The sequence below is a fragment of the Myxocyprinus asiaticus genome, chromosome 2 (genome assembly GCF_019703515.2).
Source record: "Myxocyprinus asiaticus isolate MX2 ecotype Aquarium Trade chromosome 2, UBuf_Myxa_2, whole genome shotgun sequence".
In the NCBI taxonomy this organism is placed as follows: Eukaryota; Metazoa; Chordata; class Actinopteri; order Cypriniformes; family Catostomidae; genus Myxocyprinus; species Myxocyprinus asiaticus.
Genome location: NC_059345.1, coordinates 41340552 through 41364579, shown reverse-complemented (window position 1 = coordinate 41364579; position 24028 = coordinate 41340552). Strand labels below are relative to the sequence as shown.

At 39.6% G+C, this 24028-nt stretch overlaps 1 protein-coding gene across 1 annotated transcript in view; it reads right to left on the bottom strand.

Annotated features, from left to right (window-relative positions):
- Nucleotides 1-24028, bottom strand: part of LOC127451658 (receptor-type tyrosine-protein phosphatase N2-like) — a 275203-nt gene that overhangs the window by 211151 nt on the left and 40024 nt on the right. The gene's annotated exons all lie outside the window — the stretch shown is intronic.

The window sequence follows — 24028 nt, the reverse complement described above, 5'->3', positions numbered from 1 at the left end:
TTGTTGAATGTTGAAGTTTCTGCTTGGTGCCATAATAGCCATAGGGGTTTAGGGTATTTCTTTCTTTCATTCCTTTTTGACACTTTCAAGATAAGCACACAGGCCAACAGGAAATGCACCCATACACAGACCCTTGATTATCTCTCCATCACCAGGGACCCAGTGCCACTCAATAGTCCGTTGCTAAGCAACCCAAACCATAGCTCAGATTGGCTTCATAATTCAATGGCTATCTGGGCGAACAGGGAGGATAGAGGGTATAGCAGCTGTCCTCACGAGGAATACTAATGACCACAAGTGTTCCTTCACCATGTTAGATGAGCTTTCATATATTTTTTGTAAGTGCTCTTCTGGGACATGGCGTGACTGCCTCTGTCAGACTAATATCCTAAGATAAGGCATACATGGTCTTTAAGATTTTTGTGCTACAGTATCATTGTTTATTGTCAATAATTCTGTCATTGTAAATTACAGACTGGCTCACTGATTATCTTTGGGCAATCACAAGTAGCTTTTTTTCAGAATGGAATTCTAATATGTGAGCATAAGCACATTAGAACACAGTAAGGAAGAGAGAGGCGGAGAGAGAAACACAGAGAACAAGAGTTATAAAAAAGAATTTCAAATCCAGTTATGCAATGAAAGGAACCAAGAGATTAAGTATTTCAAATGAAGAATGAAAACATAAAAATAAAGCTATAGTCTAATTTTCATAGCCAACTTTAGCTTATGCATACTAAATACCTTGCACAAAAAAAAAAATATTCCACGAAAAAACTTTTGCATACGCACCAAACACATGACATAACCAACAGCAAACCAACCTTTTTTTTTACTGCCTCCATGCCGGTTTCCATAGCAACTGTCCTCACTGCCAGCTGCCTTTTTTTCTCAGCTGTCTCTGGGAATAATCACTCTAATTACAGTCATCGTACTCAAATATACTGCAGACTTGGTTGCACTTCCAGTGCTCGATTCCTCTCTAGCTCTACACTGTACAACCATAAAATAGAGCCTTAGGGAAATAGGGTGAGTGGTATAAAATCTATCAGGCAGTTTGAATTATCAAACATGACACATTCACTTCCCACTTGGTGGTAAATGATATGCCTCTAGAACTGTGCACTTTGTCACTCATTTGCAAATGCTCTTAATACTGGCCAAGATAGGCTTACTAACTGTTCTAAGAACCCTGTTCAGTTAGTTTTTTCAAGAAAATCCAGGACTGCGCTATGATTAGTATTTTGGCTGTTCTGTCCTCTAATAGATCAGAGCAAAAGTGAAATGGATAATATAGATAGAGGCTTCACAACCTTTGGTCCATTTTGACAAGCTGCCTTGGATGCTCACAGTACAAGCTGACAAATGGTTCAAAGCATTTAATATTCCCACCTACATTCACTGCAAAAATGTTTTGAAAAGGTAACCAAAACAACAACAAAAAAATAACAAAAAATATATATATTTATGCATGTATATGTAGTAATACCTAAATTATTTTAGATTATTTTATTCCTTATACAATATTATTTCACACAACTAAATTAACATTAGGTTAAACAAACAACAGTCATTTTTAAGTGTTGATCAAGTAGAAATAGATCATTTAAGGTAAAAACTGCAAATTACCAAAAACTTACAATTAATCAATGTTAAATTTAAGCTTGCAATTGTTTTTAAACTTATTACTATAGGCTTTTAAAAAAATAACAATACAATTTTTAAAAAGTCTCATTATCATTGGCAAACACTGTGTCGATGTGCACTGAAAAAAATATTTTATAATGAAGTAAATATAGCAGAAACAATTAAGCACTTTCTACACTGAATAAGTTAAAGTGTGAATTTGAAAATATTAATTTACATTTGTATTCAATTCAGACATGTAAAAATAAATGCTCTAGCTTATAATAAATATTATTTATGTTTGTATGTTATCTTTAAAAAGCATCATCATATACCAATCCTAAAGTAGAAAACCTTGTCATATTTATTTGCTAATTTAAGTAAATTTCACAACTACATGAAATAAGTAAATTTTACTTAACTTTTTAAGCTGGTGTTCTCAGCATGCACTGGGCTTGAATAATTAATGAACTTGAATGGTTTCACTGTTTGCAAGTTGATTTACACCGTTTTTATTGTTGATTTCATTGTTAGGTTTGGTAACTTATTATTTTGTGAAGTTGGAAGTTTATTTTCTATTTAAAATTACCCATTAATGATTAAAAATGTTTTTTTGTTTTTTTTTTACTGTTATCGTCATGGAGTTTTGTGCACTGAGTGTTGATGTCTGCATGCACAGCTCAAGATATCACTTCATCAGCCATTAAAGCAAGGTGATGTTTTTTGATAGTTTACATAGCATGCATTAAGCATCCAAGTGTGTATCATGTGGTACATGACTAAGTGTGCTAAAAATGCATTGAAATGCAATGGTAGTACACTTTTAAAAGCATGGCTTAATTCAGTGCTACATTGCTCAAGTAAAATGTTAAAACATTGAGTGAGTAAAGTTTACTTAAATCAGAGTATTACGAAGTACATTTTCTTGAGAATTTCTAAGTAAAGCCACCAAGAATTGTGTGTAACCTTTACTTGAAAATATGGTCTGTTAAATTTACCAACAATTTCTGCTTGGAACCCCACTCCAAATGATTTTCATTGTGTTTACACTGACCTAATCTTACCTGATGAAAGAATCTATTCCTCTGTCTCATTTAAGTCACTTCTAGTGCTAAATGTTATATTATAGTGACAACATGCAATTTAAAGTGATGTAAATACTTTCACATGCTGCAATTCTTGTGATCTACCACAAGGAGGAGACTCAACAAGCAAAAAGGATCACAGCACAGCCCTCTTGTTATGTGAAATAAAGGGGTGAAATGTTTTATGTCCAGACTATTTTAGTTGTGTACATACTGTTTAAATCTGTGGATAATACCTCGAATTCTAGATGCAAAATTATTTATTAAAGATGTTTAACCAATTTTTTTTAAAGATCCAGAACAGTATGAAAATAATCCTACCTGTACTGTTAATGGTAATGTTTACAAATAATAATTTGACAAAAAAGTTGCATATCCAAGGGGAACTGTTTATTGTATAGACACATTTTATTCTGATCTCTCAAAGATACAACTAAATGTGTTTCTTACCAGGTCAACCATTCCCTGTCTACACCCTGATAGGGTCAGCATGGTGTAAAATGGTTAATAATCTATTTATTATTTCATTTTAGGTATAAATATTGTTCCATCTTGTAGAAGGACTACACATAATTCATAATAACACAAACAATAATTGAGTTAAACACATTTCGTACTAAGACAAGAAACCAATAGTTGATATCGGCATAACTATAACTGATGGAGCAAGAATAAATATGAACGGTCAAATGAAATAGAGCATTATTCTAGACTTGAATAAAACAAACAGCATTAACCAGTTTATGCTGGTTAGTAGTGCTGGTTTGATGCTGGACTAGCTGGTTGACCAGCATAGCCATAGTAAGTACCAGCAAAACATAGCTGGTGAAGCTCATCAAGCAGCATTTTTGTTCCGATAAAGCTGGGAGACCAAGGAAGTCTTGCTAGTTAATTTAGTTTAAAAAGCCTGACTGGGACACCAGCACACTGGCTTTCCATGATGGGGACCAGCATCCAAAACACAACATACAGTATTCTGGTCACAAAATACACTAGTTTTTCAGCAGGGAAGTCCGAGAGCATCTAAAATGATTTCCTTAAACACCTGCAGTGAAAAAAACTGCAAGTGTTCTTGAATAAACTCAGAATGTAAATTGCACAGCAACTAAAAAAAAAATTAATTCTACTGTGCAACACTTTGGTGCAAATACATAAAAGATATCTAGTCTAGCAGTGCATTCGACAAAGACAGAAGAAATGAGACACTAAACTATTATCTCATGTCTGAGATTTTTTTTTTTTTTTTTTCTTTTTTTTTTTTTTTGATGGACTGGAATTAAAAGTCATTTGTGGACACAAGGATTGCTTGTGGCTTTCTCTTTTTCTAGCTTTTCTGTTTCCCCATGAGTACACAGATCATAAAGCACCTCTTCTTGGAAGAGACAGGACAATATTATGGTATGAAGTGTATTTAACCTTGTCTTTTTCTCTGGCCTGTCAGTTGAAGTCATTGGATGGGCTTTACTCAGACATGTTTAATGGAGTAAAATCTAAATTTAAAACATCTCCTATCCTAGTCTCAGGTTATGATTCTTAATACATCACATTAAACCCACATTTAACTGAGGTGCAGTCAGAGATGGCGAGGATTTAAAATGTATTGCTGTAATATTGCCAGCGCCAAAAACACACAAATAAGAATAACTTGTGTCACAACTCTTCAATGGCTGTTTCAATAAGAAAGCAAGGTCGAGAGGATGTAAACGAAACTTTTGGGAATGAGGCAGTAATATACTTCCCCACTGACAATGCTGAGGCAATTATGCATATCGATGAAACAAGTGCATGTTGCAACCAAATCAATACTGATTCTGATTTTTGCTCCTTTTCCTGAATTGTATTTTTCGGTCTATTTCTTAATCGAGACCTTATTGTTAAGTCATGAGATGGGCAGGAACAGGCTGTTGCTGTGCGTATGTAAATGACAATGAATAACAAAGAGTTTGAGGATTACTCAGATTCTCATTCATCTGTTCAAAGACATTAAAACCATTACTATAATGTGTCTAATTCTCAGACTGCATGGATCACCACAGAAAATCGATTCCACAGTGTAGAGTGAACAACAGAGCAATACTAATGAAGATAAAGAACAGTTAGCGCCACAGAATAGGAGTCCATTTTAGCTAAATTAAGGACCACAAATTTAGTTGATTATCTGGATATGTTGAGGCCTTTGTTCATTATGGGAATTAGCTCATTTGCAGATCTTAATGAAAGTTGAGACAGTTTGGCGGTGTAAACGTTCAATGCATTACTTTTTCAGTAATGCAGTATTTGGATGATTGATTTCCAAATTTGAGAACAATTTAAAACTTTGCTGATGCTTGACAGACACACTCTGACATTGTATTCTATTTATCATTAAGTGAGTGGGTGTCCATTTCCATTTGCTCGAATCCATGGTATGCTGCTATTAATAGTATCAGAACAAGAAATCAATAACATTTTCAGCAGCTGCAGTTGGAATGCAAATTGTTGTACAAATGTCAGTGTTATGACAAATATCTAAATCAAAATAAAATGTTAAATCAAGAAAGTCAAAATCTGTGTGTTACACAACCTAAGACTGCTGTGACAAAGTTCAGTGTATAGGCCTACATATTAACTAAAGATCAGATCCAAATATAATTTGCAAGATATGCATCTAATTTCTTCACACTGGTTACATTGGTGGATTTTAAAGGTGCACTAAGTAAGTTTCTGCTTATTAAAAAAGTTTTACACAAAGACCTGAATAGCATTTTTTAGAAATATGTTAAAAATGATGTACACTCACATGAGAAGACTCCAGCCATAACAGTAATTGAAATAAAAGCTGTTTAATTTTACATGGAGTGGGTCAGCCCCTCATGGGCACTGCCATGTTGACAGCTCATGAGACCGTGTCATACAATTGACTGAGTTACTACTATTAATAATTACAATAATGTTTACTTTATATAGCACTTTCAGCCAATGCTCAAACATAAAAGTACATGTAAACAAAACTAGCAAACCAAACAATATAACAATGAACACAATGTACTATACAAACAATAATGGAGCAAAAGTCAACAGTATAGTCTAGAGTGATAGTATCAGCAGGACTGTGATCCAACAGATAGTCCAAACAGAATGAGTGCAAGTGAAAAAATTAAATGTCCAAACAAGAGGGAGTCATTAAACGAACCACTACCTAACCATGTCCTGCAGGTCTCACAGCCCGGATCACAGATAAACGGTGCAATATCAAACTGCATCCTTGGCACATAGCAGTCAACATTCAACAGAGAGCTCACAATCAAGTTACTGCTGCACGGACCCAAAATTCATTTGGATTAAATCCAAAAATGTTCATAAAAGGGATGTGTGTAGTACGAGATGGAGAAAAACACAGACTAAAAGTAACAAAACAGAAGTTAAACAAAGATCTTCGGTGTAAAGTGGCAGCGTTTAATAAACAAACTATTCATTATAGTATAGAGTGCAAAACCTCAAGTACTACTGGGACCGATGGGACAAGTAAGAGACAGCAGGTGCATCAGTTCGCTCTTTATAAGAGACAGAGAGCCACTCGCCATAGGGAAGCAGTTGAGCATAGTGTGTGGGGTGTGAGAAACATGAAGAGAAATTGAGCCTTCTTTTTGAGAATGTGTGATCATCTCGTGCAATCGCAACAAGCGCTTTTCTTTTTTTTTCTAAATACTATTTTTATTACATTTTCTTGAACACTTACAAAACAATGTATATCACATGTCTGTAACAACACATATAATGTACAAAAACAAAACAAACAAAACAAACAAACACCGGGGCTCATATTACATGAAAAGTGCAATAGCACAAATCAACATCGGATAATACAATGTGTACTTTGGGAGTCAGAGTTTACCATAAATTGCAGTCAATAATAACCACAGATATAAGCAATAAAGTAGGGTTAATATAGTGCACATTAAAATATATTTTCATATGAATATAATACTTAATCAAGCATTTTGTTCCTCCTTTATTATATTGTTAATATCCCCATGTTCAATAAATAATAAAAAGGGATTCCAGACCTTCTTAAATTTGTCTTCTTTACCCTTTAGAATATGTCATCTTTTCCATTGCAATGCATGAAGATATTTCTCTTAACCATCGAGTTATATTAGGCCTTTCTATCTTTTTCAAATAAATGGCGATGAGCCGTTTGGCATGTAGAATACACATGTCTATCAATACTTGAGTATCCTTTTTAATATTCCAGTTATCTGGATAAATACCAAGAATGAAAAACCCAGGATCCAGTGGTAATCTCACCGAGACTATATGCCATATCATATTATTAATTTCTTTCCAGAACTCTTTTATTTTATCACATTCCCACATACAATGAATTAAAGTGCCTTTTTCACTGTTACATTTAAAACAAGTATCTGGTATATTGCTATAAATTTTATTTAATTTTACCGGAGTTATATAAATACGCATAAGCCAATTGTACTGTAACAGTTTTAGTCTGCTGTTAACTGTCTGTGTTTGGGCCTTTGCACATTTTTGCTCCCATTTTTCCTTATCTATCTTCAATCCGAGGTCTTGTTCCCACATGGCTAATCTGGATGTAGATGACTCCTGAGAACCTAATAATAACATGTTGTATAAACAAGATATGTGTCCTCCACCTTGGCTTGGTTTAGATATACATTTCTCCAGATTAGTTAGTTCTGGCTCAGCAAGCCCTTGTCCCCGGGCAGTACGTATAAAATTCCTAATTTGTAAATATTTATAATGTTTTTTAGGGATTTTTAACTTGTCAGTAATATCAGCAAATGACATTAGAACACCATCTTTGTATAGGTCTTTAACTTTCCACACACCATTCTCAGCCCAGAGTCGAAAGCCTAAATCCTTTCGACCAGGTATAAAATTTTCATTCCCCCATATTGGGCTAAATACAGATAAAGACTCTTTCCCCCAGACATTTATCATGTTCAGTACTATTGGATTAAATGATACTGCACTCAAATTTTTCTGTAACATTTTTGTATTGGCTGAATAAAGATATAAGTTAAGAGGAATCTTAGATTTCACAAATGAATTTTCAATTTCTAGCCATTTAGGAGGAGTGCTTGCCGAAAAATGAAACATTATCGCCCTTAATTGGGATGCCCAATAGTATGATTGAATATTTGGGAGTTTCAATCCTCCCCTATCATATGGTAGGTAAAGCAGAGATGTCCGGACTCTTGGATGTTTATTATTCCAAATAAACTGGATAAACATTCTTTGTAAATTGGTGAAGAATGAAGCAGTGGGGGGCAAAGGGATATTTTGGAAATTATATAGTAATTTGGGTAGTATATTCATCTTCAGTATATTAATTCTACCAATTAATGAAATTGGTAAACTTGACCATCTATCTACAGACTTAGTAACTGAATTTGTTAGGGCACTGTAGTTCAATGCGGTTGTTTTTTCTATATCTGACATAATCTGAAGTCCTATGTAAATTAATCTGTAACATTAAGACTGGAATTTAAGTATGATAATTTTGACTTTTCTTCTTGATTAAGAAATAAAATAGAGGATTTAGACGAGTTTATCTTATAGCCAGAAAATTTCCGGAACCTTTTAATAAGATTGAGTAAAGCTGGAATAGATTGGCTGAGTTCGGTAAGAAATAATAAAACATCATCTACATATAGGGATATGTAGTGTGTTATTGAGCCGAACTTAATTCCACTTATGTTACTTTAAGCTTGTACTGTAATAGCAAGTGGTATAAATTTGGTAAGACATTTTCTAGTCTTTTTGCCAATATCTTACTAAGTATCTTTGTATCAGAGTTTAGTAATGAAATTGGACCATAGGATTCACACTTTGTTTTTAATTTGTTGGGTTTAATAAGGAGCATAATCAGTGCACCTCTTAAAGATGGTGGGTGAGTACACCTTGTTGGTATGACTATTTAAACATATTTAAGATAGGAGAGGCTAATTATTTCTTAAACTTCTTATAGAAGTCAATAGGAATTTCATCTGGTCCAATGACACTTAAAACTTCCTCTTCTGATAAATCTGCTTCAAGATTGTCTTTTACTTCATTAGAGATCTTAGGAATTTTAACCTCTTTTAAAAAAGTTTCTTGTTGTTTCCTATCTTCTGTATATTCTGAGCTGTATAAAGAACTAAAAAATTCTTTAAACACATTATTTGTTTTGACAGGATCCGTCGTAATATCTCCCCCATATTCCTGAATAGAATTAATAGCACTTTCTGACTGCAACTGTTTGATTCTCCATGCTAAAAGTTTCCCTGGCTTTTCTCCTTGATCATAATAGCTTTGTTTCAGTTTCATCATACTGCTTGCCACTCTAGAGGTGGACATCTCTTCATACTGGGCTCTAAGAAATAACATTTTCTGATAAATTTTTGTATCATTAATTTGGTTTTGAAATTGTCTTTTTTCTAGGTCTTTCAATCAAGAATCCAGAAGATTTAACTTTTGATTACATAATTTTGATTTTGTTTTAGTGAAACTAATTATTTAACCTCTAATAAAGGCTTTAAATGCTTCCCACATAATACTAGCTGATGTTTCTGAAGTATTTATATCGAAATATAGGTCAATCTGTTGTTCCACATATTCAATACATTTTGCATTGCCCAAACACTTTGGATGTAATCTCCAGTTTGGTGGGTCACTTCTTAAATTAGCATCCACATATATCAGAGATATACAGTAGAAGCATGATCTGATAGTACCATACTATCAAACCAACAGTCCTGAATTTTTGACAGAAGAGGTGCTAACATAAGAAAATAGTCAATTCTTGAGTGAGTTTTTTGCGTACTTGTATAACATGAGAATTGAATATCAGTGGGCTTTTGGTTTCTCCATATATCAATTAAATTTAGGTCATTTATAAAATTATTCAGTACTTTTCTTGTTTGATTGTGTGACCTATCTACTCCAGAAGATTGATCTTTACCCAGATCTAGGGTGCAATTAAAGTCACCTCCCATTATATAGTGACCATGTTGTGAGGAAATAGTTAAGAATAGGTTAGTAAAGAATGCAGCATTATCTGTATTGGGACCATATACGTTAATCAAGTTCAGTGTTTCTGACAAAAGGGTTAACCTTTACAATTACATATCTTCCCATAGTATCACATTTTACCTCAGACATCTGAAATGGTATAGATTTATGAATCAAGATAATTACCCCTCGTGCTTGACTACTATAAGATGCAGAAAAAACTTGTCCAGGCCATCTCTTTCTAACCCTTATTATAACTTCAGACCTTAGATGTGTTTCTTGAAGGAACACAATCTTGCACTGCAATTGTTTGAGTCGGAGCATGACCTGCTTGAGTTTTGAAATACTGTTAAGCCCCCTACAGTTCCAGGATGTAATTTTAAGCTTTACTTCTCTAGACATTATTATTAGTTATATCCAATGTACCATTTTTCTCTATTCAACACTGGCATGTCTCCAAATACAACAGAATAGACATCTTCATGAACTTATAGACCAAAAATAAAAAGCAGCCCCTAGTCAAAGAACAATTATACATAAAAAACAAACTTCCCAAGTCTCTTCAACCACCCTTATTCCCTGAATTTAACTTCACTAGGAACAACACGGGTTCACCGACTCACTCCCCGAGGAACTGTTCTTGTTGTGTCAACATCTCGCCATCACTTCCATACTTTTTTTGTTATTACATTTTTTTATTGTTAATAAAAAATATAGTGTGTAAATATAAAATAACTAAATACCCACATATAAACACACACACAAATAGTACATAAAAAAGAGACAAAGTTCAACATATAGGGAAAAAATAAAAAATAAAAAAAATAAATTGTCTCCCTCCACTGCACCACACCTGGACCTCTCCAAATAAGATAAATAACTGCCCCATTTTCTGCCATAACTTGACAGGTTCTCCAGCCGTCTGGAAGTCATCTCCTCGAAAGCTGCCACTTTACCCAACTCGGTGCACCACTCACGAAATGAGGGTGCATCAGTTGACTTCCAACCCCTAAGGATTAGCTGTCTGCCAATCATCACGCTGGTTAGGACCCAGCTTTTCATAAATTTATCTCCTATATTCAGGACCCCTCCATCACCCAAAATACAAAGTCTGGGGCAAAATGAAAACTGAGTGTCCAGTACGTCACACATAAAATGCTGGATCCTCAACCAAAATTCTTGAATCTTAATACAACCCCAAAAAATATGCGTTATGTCCCCGTCTTCTGACTGGCATCGCCAGCAGGTGGGTGAGTCTTTAAGACCAAGCCTATACAATCTAGAGGGGGTCCAGTAGAGCCGATGCAAAATCTTAAATAGCATCAGACGGATCCTTGCATCTCTAGATGCAGACCTGATGCTTTTTAGGATCCCAGCCCACTCTACCTCCTCCAATAACAAATTTAAATCTTCCTCCCATAATCTTTTGAGAGAATTTAAAGCTCCGTCCCCCAGATTCTGAATTAACAGGGAGTAATACACTGATGCCTCATGACCCTTCCCAAAAGCAGCAATCACCACTTCCAGAGTATCTGCCGCTCTAGGGGGTGTATGCTATTCCCAAAAACAGAGCAGAGCAGGTGGCACAGCTGTAAATACCTAAAGAACTGAGATCTGAGAATCCCAAAATGTTGAATCAAATTTTCAAAAGATCTCAATATTCCACTCTCATATAGGTCACCAAGTGTATTAACCCCCCTCACAATCCAATCTGACCAACAGAAAGGGGACTTATTAATACATATTTTAGGGTTCAGCCATATGCTCGAGGCTATGTTTAAATAAATATCATAATTAAACACTCTGGACACTTTTGTCCATATTGAGTGCAAATGCAAAATAACAGGGTGCGACTTAACCTCTCCGGCTAGTTTAATCGAAAGGCTTTGCAGTGGCGAGATAGGGGCAAGAACTTCCTTTTCAATACAAAACCAAGGAGGAGCTCTCTCAGGTGGAAGCGACCAATGAGCCAAATGTCTGAGACCGAATGCATAATAATAAAACAAAATCTTCGGTAGGCCTAACCCACCTTTGTCAATCGGCCTATGTAACTTATTGAAATTTAACCTGAGACGCTTACCATTCCAAATGAAGGACTTCGCTATGCTATCAAATTGCTTGAAATAAGAGAGGGGGACATCTACAGGGAGAGACTGCAGTAAGTAATTGAATTTTGGAATACAATTCATTTTAATAACATTAACCTTCCCAATCATCGATAAGTGTAATGAAGCCTACCTGTCCACATCATTCGAAAACGTTTTTATTAAGGGATCAAAATTAACTCTGACTAAATCAGACAAATTTGCTGGGAATAAAATCCCCAAATACTTATATAGTGCCCTGTTTGGGCCACTGGAAGGCACCCGGCTGGAAGGCCGTAACTGGACAGTACGCTGTCAAAGCCAAAGCTTCGGATTTAGACCAATTGACTTTGTATCCTGAGAATTTGGAAAAGGAGTTAATAATTCTGTGGAGGCAAGGCATAGATCTAGTAGGGTCAGAGACGAATAATAAAATATCATCTGTGTAAAGCAGAAGCTTATGCGCCACACCTCCCGCAATCACCCCTGGAAAATCATCCTCCTTTCTTATTGCGGCTGCTAATGGTTCCAGGGCAATACAGAACAATAATGGGGAAAGAGGGCAACCCTGCCAGGTGCCCCTATCCAGAGTAAAATAATCTGAAATTAACCCATTTGTTTGCACCGCTGCTACAGGGTGTCTATAAGGCAACTTAATCCAACCAATAAATGTACTCCCGAACCCATACCTTTCCAAAATCTTAAAAAGATAATCCCATTCTACCATATCAAAAGCCTTTCCGGCGTCAAGAGAGATGGCAGCGACCGGAGATTGATCATTCACTACTGACCACATGATATTGATGAGACACCTAATATTATCAGAAGAGCTACGGCCTCGAATAAACTCCACCTGATCTATATGTATAAGTCATAACTTTACTTAATCGATTAGCCAGAATTTTGGACAAAATTTTTACATCTAACTGGATCAGGGAAATTGGGCGGTAACTTTTACACTCGCTTGGATCTTTGTCCTTTTTTAGAATCAGACTGATCTGGGCTTGCGTCATGGTTGGAGGAAGCTTTCCGTTCTTTAATGATTCCGTATAAACTTCTAACAAAAGTGGAGCCAGTTCTGTAGCATAAGATTTGAAAAACTCCATCAGGAAAAGCCATCAGGCCCCGGAGACTTGCCTGTAGACAAGGCCTTAATTACCTCATCAAGCTCCTCCAAGGTTATCTCAGAATCAAGAGAGTTTTTTTGCACAGTTGTCAGTTTAGGGAGATCTAATGGTTCCACAAAGTTCCTAATATCTTCATCAGTGGATGAAGACCTGGAACTATAGAGATCAAAAGAGAATTCTTTAAAAGCATTATTAATATCAATGGCCGAGGTAAATATTTCACCACCAGCAGATTTCACTGAGGGAATGGTAGAGAAAGACTCTCTCTGCTTTATATATCTATCCAAAAGTTTTCCTGCTTTGTCCCCCGACTCAAAGTATGACTGTCTTGCCCTGAATAACCAAAACTCCACTTTCCGTGACAAAATAGTATTATATCTATATTTCAATCGGGTCAATTCTCTGAGGCCATCAGCGGACATATGGCGCTTCAGCTCTGCCTCGGCACTTTTAATATTTCCTTCCAACTCCACAAGTTCTTGTGCTTTGGAGTTTTTTAATGAATGAGGCATACTGTATGATCCGACCCCTAAGAACCGCCTTAAGTGCCTCCCAAGCCACGCCCACAGAGGATACTGAGGACCAGTTGGTCTCCATATAAACATTGATTTCAGTCTTTAACATTTGTTGGAAATCAGGATTTTGCAAAAGGGACACATTAAGGCACCAACTATATGATTTCTTTTTCTCTGTATATGGCAACACCTCTAAACTCACCAGAGTGTGATCTGAGACTAAGATATTTCCAATTGAGCAATCAACAACAGATGAAATGAGGGACTTGGACACCAAAAAAAATCTATTCTAGAATAAATCTTATGGACTGATGAAAAGAATGTATAGTCCCTATCGGATGGGTTCAGAAATTTCCAAATATCTGTAAGACCAAGATTTTTACACATCCTGTGAAGCGTCAATGTTGCTCTAGGGGGTTTACACACTTTTGCTTCACTATGATCACGGACTGAGTCCATCAAAAGATTAAAGTCTCCTCCCAATATTATATCATGAGGGGTGCCAGCGGCTTGCAACATCCCTTCAAGATCTATAAAAAAGCCCTGATCATCAGCGTTAGGTGCGTAAATATTAGCCAAAATCAACTTTTGCCCTTGAGTTTCAGCTAAAACAATATTGACTCTCCCTAATTTATCTTTAATCTGTTTGAGACATTTGAATTGTAGATGTTTATTTACCAATATAATGACTCCCTTGATCATACTTGACCCAGCACTAAAAAAAAAACATGTCCACCCCATATCTTCCCAAATTTTTCAGCTTCCTGCGGGGAGAGATGTGTTTCTTGAAGAAACACTATATCATATTTCTTACGTTTAAGAAAAGTAATAACCTTCCTTCTTTTTATGGGGTGCCCCAACCATTCACATTCCATGTGGAGAGAGACAATCCATTCATATTAACACTTGACATTTTGATATAGTAGAAAAAATAACTTGTGTGTCAAATACAAAGTTATACAGACCACATTCCCCATTAGTCAAACAACCGGCGACAATCCCTCTAAACTCAAAAGGTCCATGAACGCCCACGAGTCCCCACGACAACTTTCCCCAGCAGGAAAACTTTTGACAAATTTGTGAGGCAAAATTACATAACAGAAAATACTTTGTAAAAAAAGCCCAGTCAATAGGAAGAATGAACACAAAGGACATGTAGATTAATTCACAGAACTGTCTCAAAAGTGTGATCTTCCACAAAACAAATTCCAGCTGATATAAATCGTTCAGATTCCTCGGACAGACAAACGATTGTTCAGTGAGCCAGCCGTTATGAGTTCAGCGGATGACGTAATCATTCCAGTGTCCCGTAAAAATACTCAACAAACCAAACCACAGCCAGCTGGAGGAATAAGCATGAAGAACGAACAGATTAATCCACAGCTGTTCCAAAGGAGTGTTATTCAATAGAACAAGCTCCAGCCGCTAGGCGGAGCCAACACAAAAAGAAACAAAACCGGCATCCCAGTTCCCCGGATGGGCGAGTCAATTCACTCGAAGGCCGCATAAACGTATATACCATGACTTACACAATCCGTCAACTTTATAAAAGACATCCTTTGTGTGAGCATGTAGATATTTTGCGGTCATCCGTAGTGTCTATTCTCAAACTGGCTGGGAACTTCAATGCAAATGTAATCTTTCATCAATGCAAAAGTTTCTTTAAGGAAAAGTGTTAATCCACAAAACAGGCTCCAGCCGCTCGGTGGAGCCATCGCAGTTTACTCAGTCATTGATTCAATAAAAGACATTGCCTGATTGGGACATATAAATACTTTGCGACCGACCTTCGTTTCTATTCTCAGTTTGGCAGGGAACATCAGAGCAAAAGTGATCTTTTTCTGATGTAAGAGTTTCTTACATTCCTTGAACCGATCGCGTTTCTCTCTTGTCGAGTTTGCAAAGTCCGGGAACAAGAAAATAATATGGTTCTTCCAAGAACGCTTCCCTTTGCTCCTCGCCTGGCGCAACACCAGATCTTTATCGGATGATCTCAGAAATCTGGCCAGAATCGATCGGGGCCTGTCTCCCTCATCAGACTCTGTGAGCTCGCTCGATTTCCAGCTTGTGGCCTGTTATGTCGAGCAGACTCAGGAAAAGCTCGTCTAGAAATTTCACCATATCTCTGCCCTCCTCATGCACAGGAATTCCAACAATTCAAACATTATTCCTGCGGCTTCTATTCTCAGAATCTTCAAGCTTTTCAAGGAGATGTTCCAAATCAACTTTGGTCACGGGCAGATTAGCAGTTAATTCCCTCTCCAAAGATTCCAGAAAATCGATTCGTCTCTCAACATCTGACACTCCTGTAACTATCTCAGAGAATTTTATTTCCATCGCCGTAATCGATCGACGTATTACAACGAGATCCTCCAAGTCAGCAAGAACCTCATCAACATCACCGACATGTTGGACAACTGACGCTGGATTCCTTCTCCCGCTGCACCATCCATATCGAGTCCCTGGTCTGTAAGCCTGTCGGGGCTTTCATCCTGAACAAGTAAGTGTCTTTTAATGTCTCCAGAGCCCGAGGATTTTGACTTCTTTGCCATGTTTTGCCTCAAAGAGCAAATGTGTAACTGGGTGTATCAAATTTCACCAAATTATAACATGAAAATAATCAAAAATTTAGCAAAGTGCACAGAGCTCGTCGCTCACACGTCTGCTTCTTGCATGGCGTCACGTGACCCTCCATCACTTCCATACTTAAGCTCTTTAGAATTTAGCAAACTATTTACACTGATATGCAAGAAAAAGGGAGGATTAAAAATGTACATTTCCCCACACATCATTTTAGATTAAGTCTAACAAAAAAAAAAGAAAAAAAAGTTAATATTCAATTATAAGGTGAGCATACTTTGTCCAACTGATTTTAGTCCTTTGTTTGCACTTTTTCAGACGCAATACCATGCCCATGCAAAACAATGTCCAGCAAAAAAAATAAATAAATAAAATAAAATAAATAAATATATATATATATATATATATATATATATATATATATATATATATATATATATATATATATATATATATATTTATTTATATACATACACATACATAGAATAATAATAATAATAAATAAAATTATCAAAACAAGTGTATAGTGTGGGCATTCTCAAAGTCTAAAGTCTTTGGCATTATATTTTCAATCCAGTTCTTTACATCAGTGACTCATCCCATTTCTATTTGATTCTACTCAGGTGGATTGTCCAAAAAGGCTTCAACTTCACCAGGGTTTTCAAAAGTATATGAAGTTCCTTTGAAAGACAACTGTAGCCGTGAGGGGAAGATGAATCTGTAACCCAGACCTTTCTTGACCTCATTGTAGTGCTGGCGTTTCTTGCTGACCTCAGCTGAAAAATCAGGAAAGAGCATCACTCGCTTGCCTTTGTACAGAACTTTTTTTTTTCTCTGGCTGCATTCAATACTCTGACTTTGTCTTTGTAATTGAGGAACTTCATTATTAATGCCCTCGGCGTGCTTTGTCGTCTGATCTAACATTTGCGATTCTGTGAGCTCGTTCGATGATCAGCGGCAAGCGAAGCGGTTCCACAGGCTCACTTGAAAAGGGGAATACCATGAGTACTGGGCCTGGTGGCGTTACTCCTCCACCGCGTTCGTTACCAGACAGTGCTAAATAATTAAAGAGGCATCCGGAGTTCACCGGTACGGGGAACTGTTGTGGACAAAAAGCACACATTATCACCTTTGAAAAAGGGGAAAGGCGCAATGCAAGTGGTACACCCAACCGGCCGCCCGGTCTACCTGCTGTTACCACGTAATACTCGGGTCAAAACCGGGTCTATGCATAGGTTATAAAACCTCGCCAAGGTATTGGGCATAGCCCAACCCGCAGCTCTGCATATGTCTGCCAGAGAGGTCCCCCTTGCCAGTGCCCAGGAGGATGCAACACCTCTAGTGGAGTGTGCCCAGACTCCCAAGGGGCACGGCAAGTTCTGAGACTGGTATGCGAGAGATATGGTATCCACAATCCAATGGGCCAACTTCTGCTTGGAGACAGCTTTCCCCTTCTGCTGTCCTCCAAAACAGATAAAGAGCTGCTCCGAGCATCTAAAGCTCTGCGTGCGGTCTAGATAGATGCACAGGGTGTGAACTGGACACAGCAACGACAAGGCCGGGCCTTCCCCCTCTGAAGGGGGCGCTTGCAGGTTCACCACCTGGTCCCGAAAAGGAGTGGTTGCCACATAACCGGGCCGGGGTCTCAAGATCACGTTAGAGTGTACCAGCCCGAACTCCAGGTATTCGCTGGTAACAGAGAGCGCCTGCAGGTCCCCCACCCTCTTGATGGAAGTGAGCGCCACCAGGAGGGCCGTCTTCAGAGACAGAGTGCTGAGCTCGGCCTGCTCCAGGGGCTCAAAGGGGGCTCTCAGTAGAGCAGGTAGGACCACAGAGAGATCCCAAGAGGGGATCAGGCTCGGTCTAGGAGGATTCAACCTCCTCGCGCCTTTGAAGAACCTGTTGATCAGGTCACGCTGTCATGAGGGACTGCCGTCCAGTGTATCGTGGTGAGCTGCTATGGCAGCCACGTACACTTTCAGGGTAGAGGGAGACAGCCATCTCTCTAGCCCCTGAAGAAAAGACAGCACAGACCCGATGGCGCATCTCTGTGGGTCTTCCCCATGGAAAGAACACCAGTTAGCGAAAAGACGCCAATCCAAGGCATAAAGCCGCCTCGTAGAGGGGACCCTGGCCTTAGTGATCGTGTCTACCACCGCTGGCGGAAGACCTGCTAGGTCTCGTCCCGTCCAGGAGCCAGATGTGGAGATTCCAGAGGTCCGGCCACGGGTGCTGGAGTGTGCCTTGCCCCTGAGTGAGAAGGTCCTGCCTCAGGGGAATGCGCCAGGGAGGTGCTATGTCAGGAGCATCAGATCTGAGAACCAAGTCCGGTTGGGCCAGTACGGCGCAACGAACAGGACTTGCTGCTCGTTCTCCCTGATTTTGCACAGAGTCTGTGCAATGAGGCTCACTGGAGGAGACGTGTACTTGTGTGGCCCCCGAGGCCAGCTGTGCACCAAGGCACCCATGCCGAGGGGAGCCTCGTACAGGGAGTACCAAAGGGGGCAATGAGAGAACTTTTGGGAGACGAAAAGGTCTACCTCCCAAATCAGCTGGACTACGTGGGGTGGAGTCCCCACTCCCCACGGAGTGTTACCTGCCGTGAGAGCACATCCGTTGCATGGTTGAGGACACCCAGAAGGTGAGTGGCTCGCAGCGACTTCAACGTATGCTGACTCCAGAGGAGGAGGTGGCAGGTGAGTTGCGACGTGACGTGAGCGTACGCCGCCTTGGCAGTTTATGTACGCTATGGTTGCTGTGTTGTTGGTCCAACACATGCTCGCCCTGAATCAATGGCAGAAGCCTCCGCAGGGCCAGAAATACCACCAGCAACTCTAAGCAGTTGATGCTCTGCCAAACCCTGTCCAGAGCCCCGAGACGCCTGCCCATTGCACACGGCGCCCCAGCCTCATCCCCGAGTCGCCCATGCCAGGGCCACCTCGAAGCCCGTCTGGGGTTCTTGGGGGCTGGCTGACGGGCAGGTGGAGCCGACTTCCCACAGGAGGAGCCGGGGCTGGCACCACAGGCTTGAAGGCGGCCGGGTCGCACCGCGGCAGGATGTGTTTAATCGCCTCGGTCTGCTTCTTCACCGTCAAGAACTGATGGGCGAAATCCTAGATGGTGTCGACAAAAAGCCCCCCTTGGAAGATGGGTGCATCAACAAAGCAGACTTCCACATATCCACAAGTTTGAGCCACAGGTGCCGCTCTTGGACCACAAGAGTGGACATCGTCCGGCCCAGGGCACGCGCCGTGACCTTCGTCGCACGTAAGGCGAGGTCGGTCGCAGTACGCAGTTCCTGCATTAGCCCTGGGTCGGTCCTACCTTCGGGCAGATCTTTAAGCGCCTTGGCCTGGTAAACCTGCAGGATAGCCATGGCGTGCAAGGTAGAAGCGGCTTTGTCATTAATGAGGAAGAGAACTTACAGGCCTTGGAAGGGAGCCTTGGTCGATCGCGCCAGGTGGCTGCACCCTGCGGGCATAAATGCACCGCTACAGCGCGCTCTACCTGGGGAAGATCGACATATCCCTTAGCCGCTCCGCCGTCAAGGGTAGTCAGGATGGACGAGCCCGCGAAGCGTGTACGTGCAGAAAGAGGTGCCTTCCACGACTTCGTTAGCTCCTCATGCACTTCCGGGAAGAAAGGCACCAGCCCACCCACCGATGCTGCAACCGAAAGCTCATCCTCATCACGAGCCACGAACGACACATTAAATCCGCCCTGAGGTGGACCGCCTGTATTGCTTGACAGCTCTTCCGGATAGAACGAGCGTGCTAGGGGATGGGAGGTCTGCGGGGGTTGAGCCGGCGAAAACGCTCCCATATCCACATTCAGATCGCCCGCGGTGCTTGCCGACCCGGCCGGCTGAGGATCAGCCCAGGATGGAGCGGGTTGGGGAGCAGCCACGGTGGCTCCTTGCTTCATGAAGAAGGAAGTGAGCCGTGACCGCAACGTTCTGACGGGCATGTTCTCGCAATGAGAACATAACCTTTCCACGAAAGCTGCCTCGGCTTGCTGGGGCCCCAAGCACTCAAGATAGATTTCATGGCTGTCCGGAGGAGAGAGATAACGGCCACATCCAGTAGCGCAAATGTGGAAGGACACCAAGCGTTTGCGCGAGCTCTTTTAGAAGGAAATATTGTCTTTTGAATATACTCTTTTAGCACCCGCGGACTCAGCCGCCGAAGTGCCCAGGGGAAGCACAACACTCGACTGTGCAAGGGTGACCGCTGATATGCGCCGTAAAATCCAGCAGCTTAAGCGAATGGTGAGTGGACAAACACAATGCATGCATTCGGCTCCGAAGAAAAAATCTGAATGAGTGATACACGCAATCTCCTTTAATACCCGTATGTCCGGGACGGAGAGTGGCATGCAAATTCCACTTGCCAATTTTCATTGGTCTTTTCTATTTTAAGCAAAGGTGATTGGGGCTCTCAGAGATCGAACCCCTAGTGTCACTACATCGACACAACGTCGAGTGAGTGACAGACAGGGAACCGTTCTTTTTCTCAATTATCCTCGCATTCAGTGAGGGGAAAGTTAGACTTTCCATGTCCTGAACATATGGTGAATTTGTGCAATAGCCAGATATTTGTGTAGATAATCATTTGTAAACAGAGAACAAACTGATTTGATGATGTCCGGGATTGAGAACGCTGACACACATCTGTATGTAGAACCAAACACAATCAGGATATCTGCATGTATGCTGGTTCAGTGACGCTTCACGTTATTACTTTTTACAAGCAGCACAGACACTGAACAAATAAGACGCTCTTTAAACACTTAAAGAATGGAGAATAATAGCAACATTTCTGTGTATTTTCTTTAAAGGTTCGTTTTTCATCTATTTATATTTTGATGAAAAAGGTTGTGCATATAAGCTGACATCACTTCTGTAACAGTTGTGATGTATTTTTTTTAAGTCTGTAGTTTTGACTGCAACCAGCAACTAAGCATTTTGCATAAATACAATTGATTGAATAAGACATGATAAAATGTGCTCACCTAAAAGTTATTGGTTCATGTTTTGGAGAGCAGTGTAACTGAACTATGACCAGACAAGCTTTATAGCACACTCCTGTCCAGAACTTCTCTATATACACAACATCACTGGGACCCATCATTCAGGCGCATGGTTTCTCTTACCACTGCTACGCTGATGACACGCAACTTTACTTGTCTTTCCAGCCCAATGACACCACAGTGACTGCTCAAATTTCTGCCTGCCTGGCAGACATTTCGGCCTGGATGAAGGAGCACCACCTGCAACTCAACCCAGCCAAGACTGAACTCCTTGTCTTTCCAGCCAACCCTGCTGTTGAACACAACATCACCGTGCAACTACAGTAACGCCTTCCAAATCAGTTAGAAATCTAGGGGTAACCATCGACAACAGACTAAATTTCACAGACCACATCTCAAAGACCGCAAGATCATGTAGATTTACACTCTACAATATCAGGAAGATAAGACCCTTCCTCTCTGAACATGCCACACAACTGCTTGTCCAGTCACTTGTCATAACTAGGCTGGACTACTGTAACACTCTCATTGCAGGCCTCCCTGCATGTGCAATTAGACCCCTGCAAATGATCCAGAATGCAGCAGCACGTCTGGTCTTTAATGAACCAAAGAGAGCACATGTTACACCACTCCTTGTCTCTCTCCACTGGCTGCCGGTTGATGCATGTATCAAATTCAAGGCTCTGATGCTGGCATACAGAACAGTCACTGGGTCTGCTCCAGCATACCTAAATTCATTTATGCAGAGTATGCGCCCACTAGAAGCCTGCGGTTGGCTAAGGAACGTCACCTTGTTGTACCAACACAAAGAGGCACCAAAACACTTTCCCGGACTTTCAGCTTCATCATACCACGTTGGTGGAATGACCTTCCCAACTCCATCCGTGAAGCTGACTCATTCTCTGTCTTCAAAAAACAACTAAAAACACATCTTTTCCATGAGCACTTAACTAGTCATTAAAAAAAAAAAAAAAACCTTTCCTGTTGCACTTTATTCTGTTTTGAATACTATTATGATGCTAGTGAAACTCCGACGGGAATAAATGTAAATGTAAATGTAAATGTGGAACTGGACCATGGATCACTTCTGACAACTGCTACTGCTGTTGCACGCGCCACTGAGTGTTGTTACACTCATCGCAGAGTTTTGCAAAGAGAGCACTAGGATGCTCCAGACTCTGACACAATTTTATCAAACTCAGTCTGAGGGTCAGTGAAAAGTGATTGGCTGGCCGCATTGAATCACCCTCTGACTTACATTAAAGGAATGTTCTGGGTTCATTACAAGTTAAGCTCAATCGACAGCATTTGTGGTATAATGTTGATTACCACAAAAAAATTTTTGACTCGTTCATCCTTTTCTTTAAAAAAAAAGTTCCAGTGAGGCTCTTACAATGGAAGTGAATGAGGGCAAATTTTTTTACGTTAAAATACTAACTTTTTCAAAAGTATAACCACAAGACATAAAGGATATGTGTGTAAACATGATTTTAGTGTGATAAAATCACTTACTAACCTTTTCTGTGTAAAGTTATAGCCAATTTTACAACTTTGTTACCATGACGATGTAATGTCAACAAACTCCAAAACCCTAAAACGACTGTAAAAATGATGATTTAAACAACTTTACAGCTAAAATAATACACAAGTTTTAACGGAAGAATGAATGTAAGTGCTTTCATTAAATTATAAGCTTCACATTTTTGTGTTTAAACCCTCCAAAGATTGGCCCCATTAATTTCCATTGTAAGTGCCTCACTGTAACCTCGATTTTTGCTTTTTTTAAAGAAAAGGAGGAACGAGACAAAATACATTTTTGTGGTCATCAACATTATGCCACAAATGCTGTTGATTTAGCTTAACTTGTATTAAACCCGGAACATTCCTTTAAATAAAGAAATTACATCATCGGGAGACTCTGAAAAATGGTGGTACACAAGAAAACTGCCGGTACTCCGTAGACTAAATTACAGAAGTGCAGGTACTGTGTTCCAGTGAGTACCCGCCCACTTCAAGCAACTGCGGACAGGTAAATCTGCAACTGACAATTTCACAATGATATACAGACAAGCAATACATTTTTTGTTTTGTTTTTTGTTTCCTAACTTTGTAAGCATGTAATTCTGGTTCTGTTCTCCCTGCAAAAAGTCTTATTTGATTCCACTAGATGGAAGCAAGAACAAGGAATAAGATTTTTCCTCTATTACATTCCATTACAAAATACAGATCTGAAATGTCGGTGGCGTTCAAACGCAGCTGAGCACTCACACCATAGACATCCAGTCTATTTTGGATTGCATGGGATCAGACCCAAGTAACATTGCCAGAATCGATCCAGGAATGTGTCTGTGTGAATAAAGGCAGCATTGATGGCGTATATATCATGCAAAGGAGAGTTTTTATGCAGAATAGGGATTAAACAGTTTACGGTGTACCACGGTTTGAAAAACATGCGGCTGTCATGCCTTTGCCATTTTTTTCAGATGTCGTAGGAAAGCTATATATATCATTTAATCATCAATAGTTGATAACTTATTTTTCTGATGATTTGTTTATCATGCTTTTTCTGGTGGACTGCAAATTTTTTTCTGGACATCTGAGATATAACATTGGATTATTTAACCAAGCAAGATCACAGACAATAAAACCTAAGATAAGAGCTGATTTGGAGTTTTGGCTACTTGGGGCTTACAGAAGCACTGATCAGAGCAGACATGAGACATTTTTCTTTGTTGTCTTACAGAGATCATATTTTGTGAAAAACTTCATTCATATGCATAATTCTATATATGCACCTCTACGTGGCGCTCATTTGCGATGTGCAAGTTTTCAGGCTTTATTTTGTTATTTTATGTAACAATTGCAAAAGTTGCCTTTTCCACTGAGCTGTCATGTTTAGATGAGGCGAGAGAGCAGGATCCAAGGGCAGCAATCCTTTAATTCACAATGACAAGAAGGCGAGGATACACAGAAGA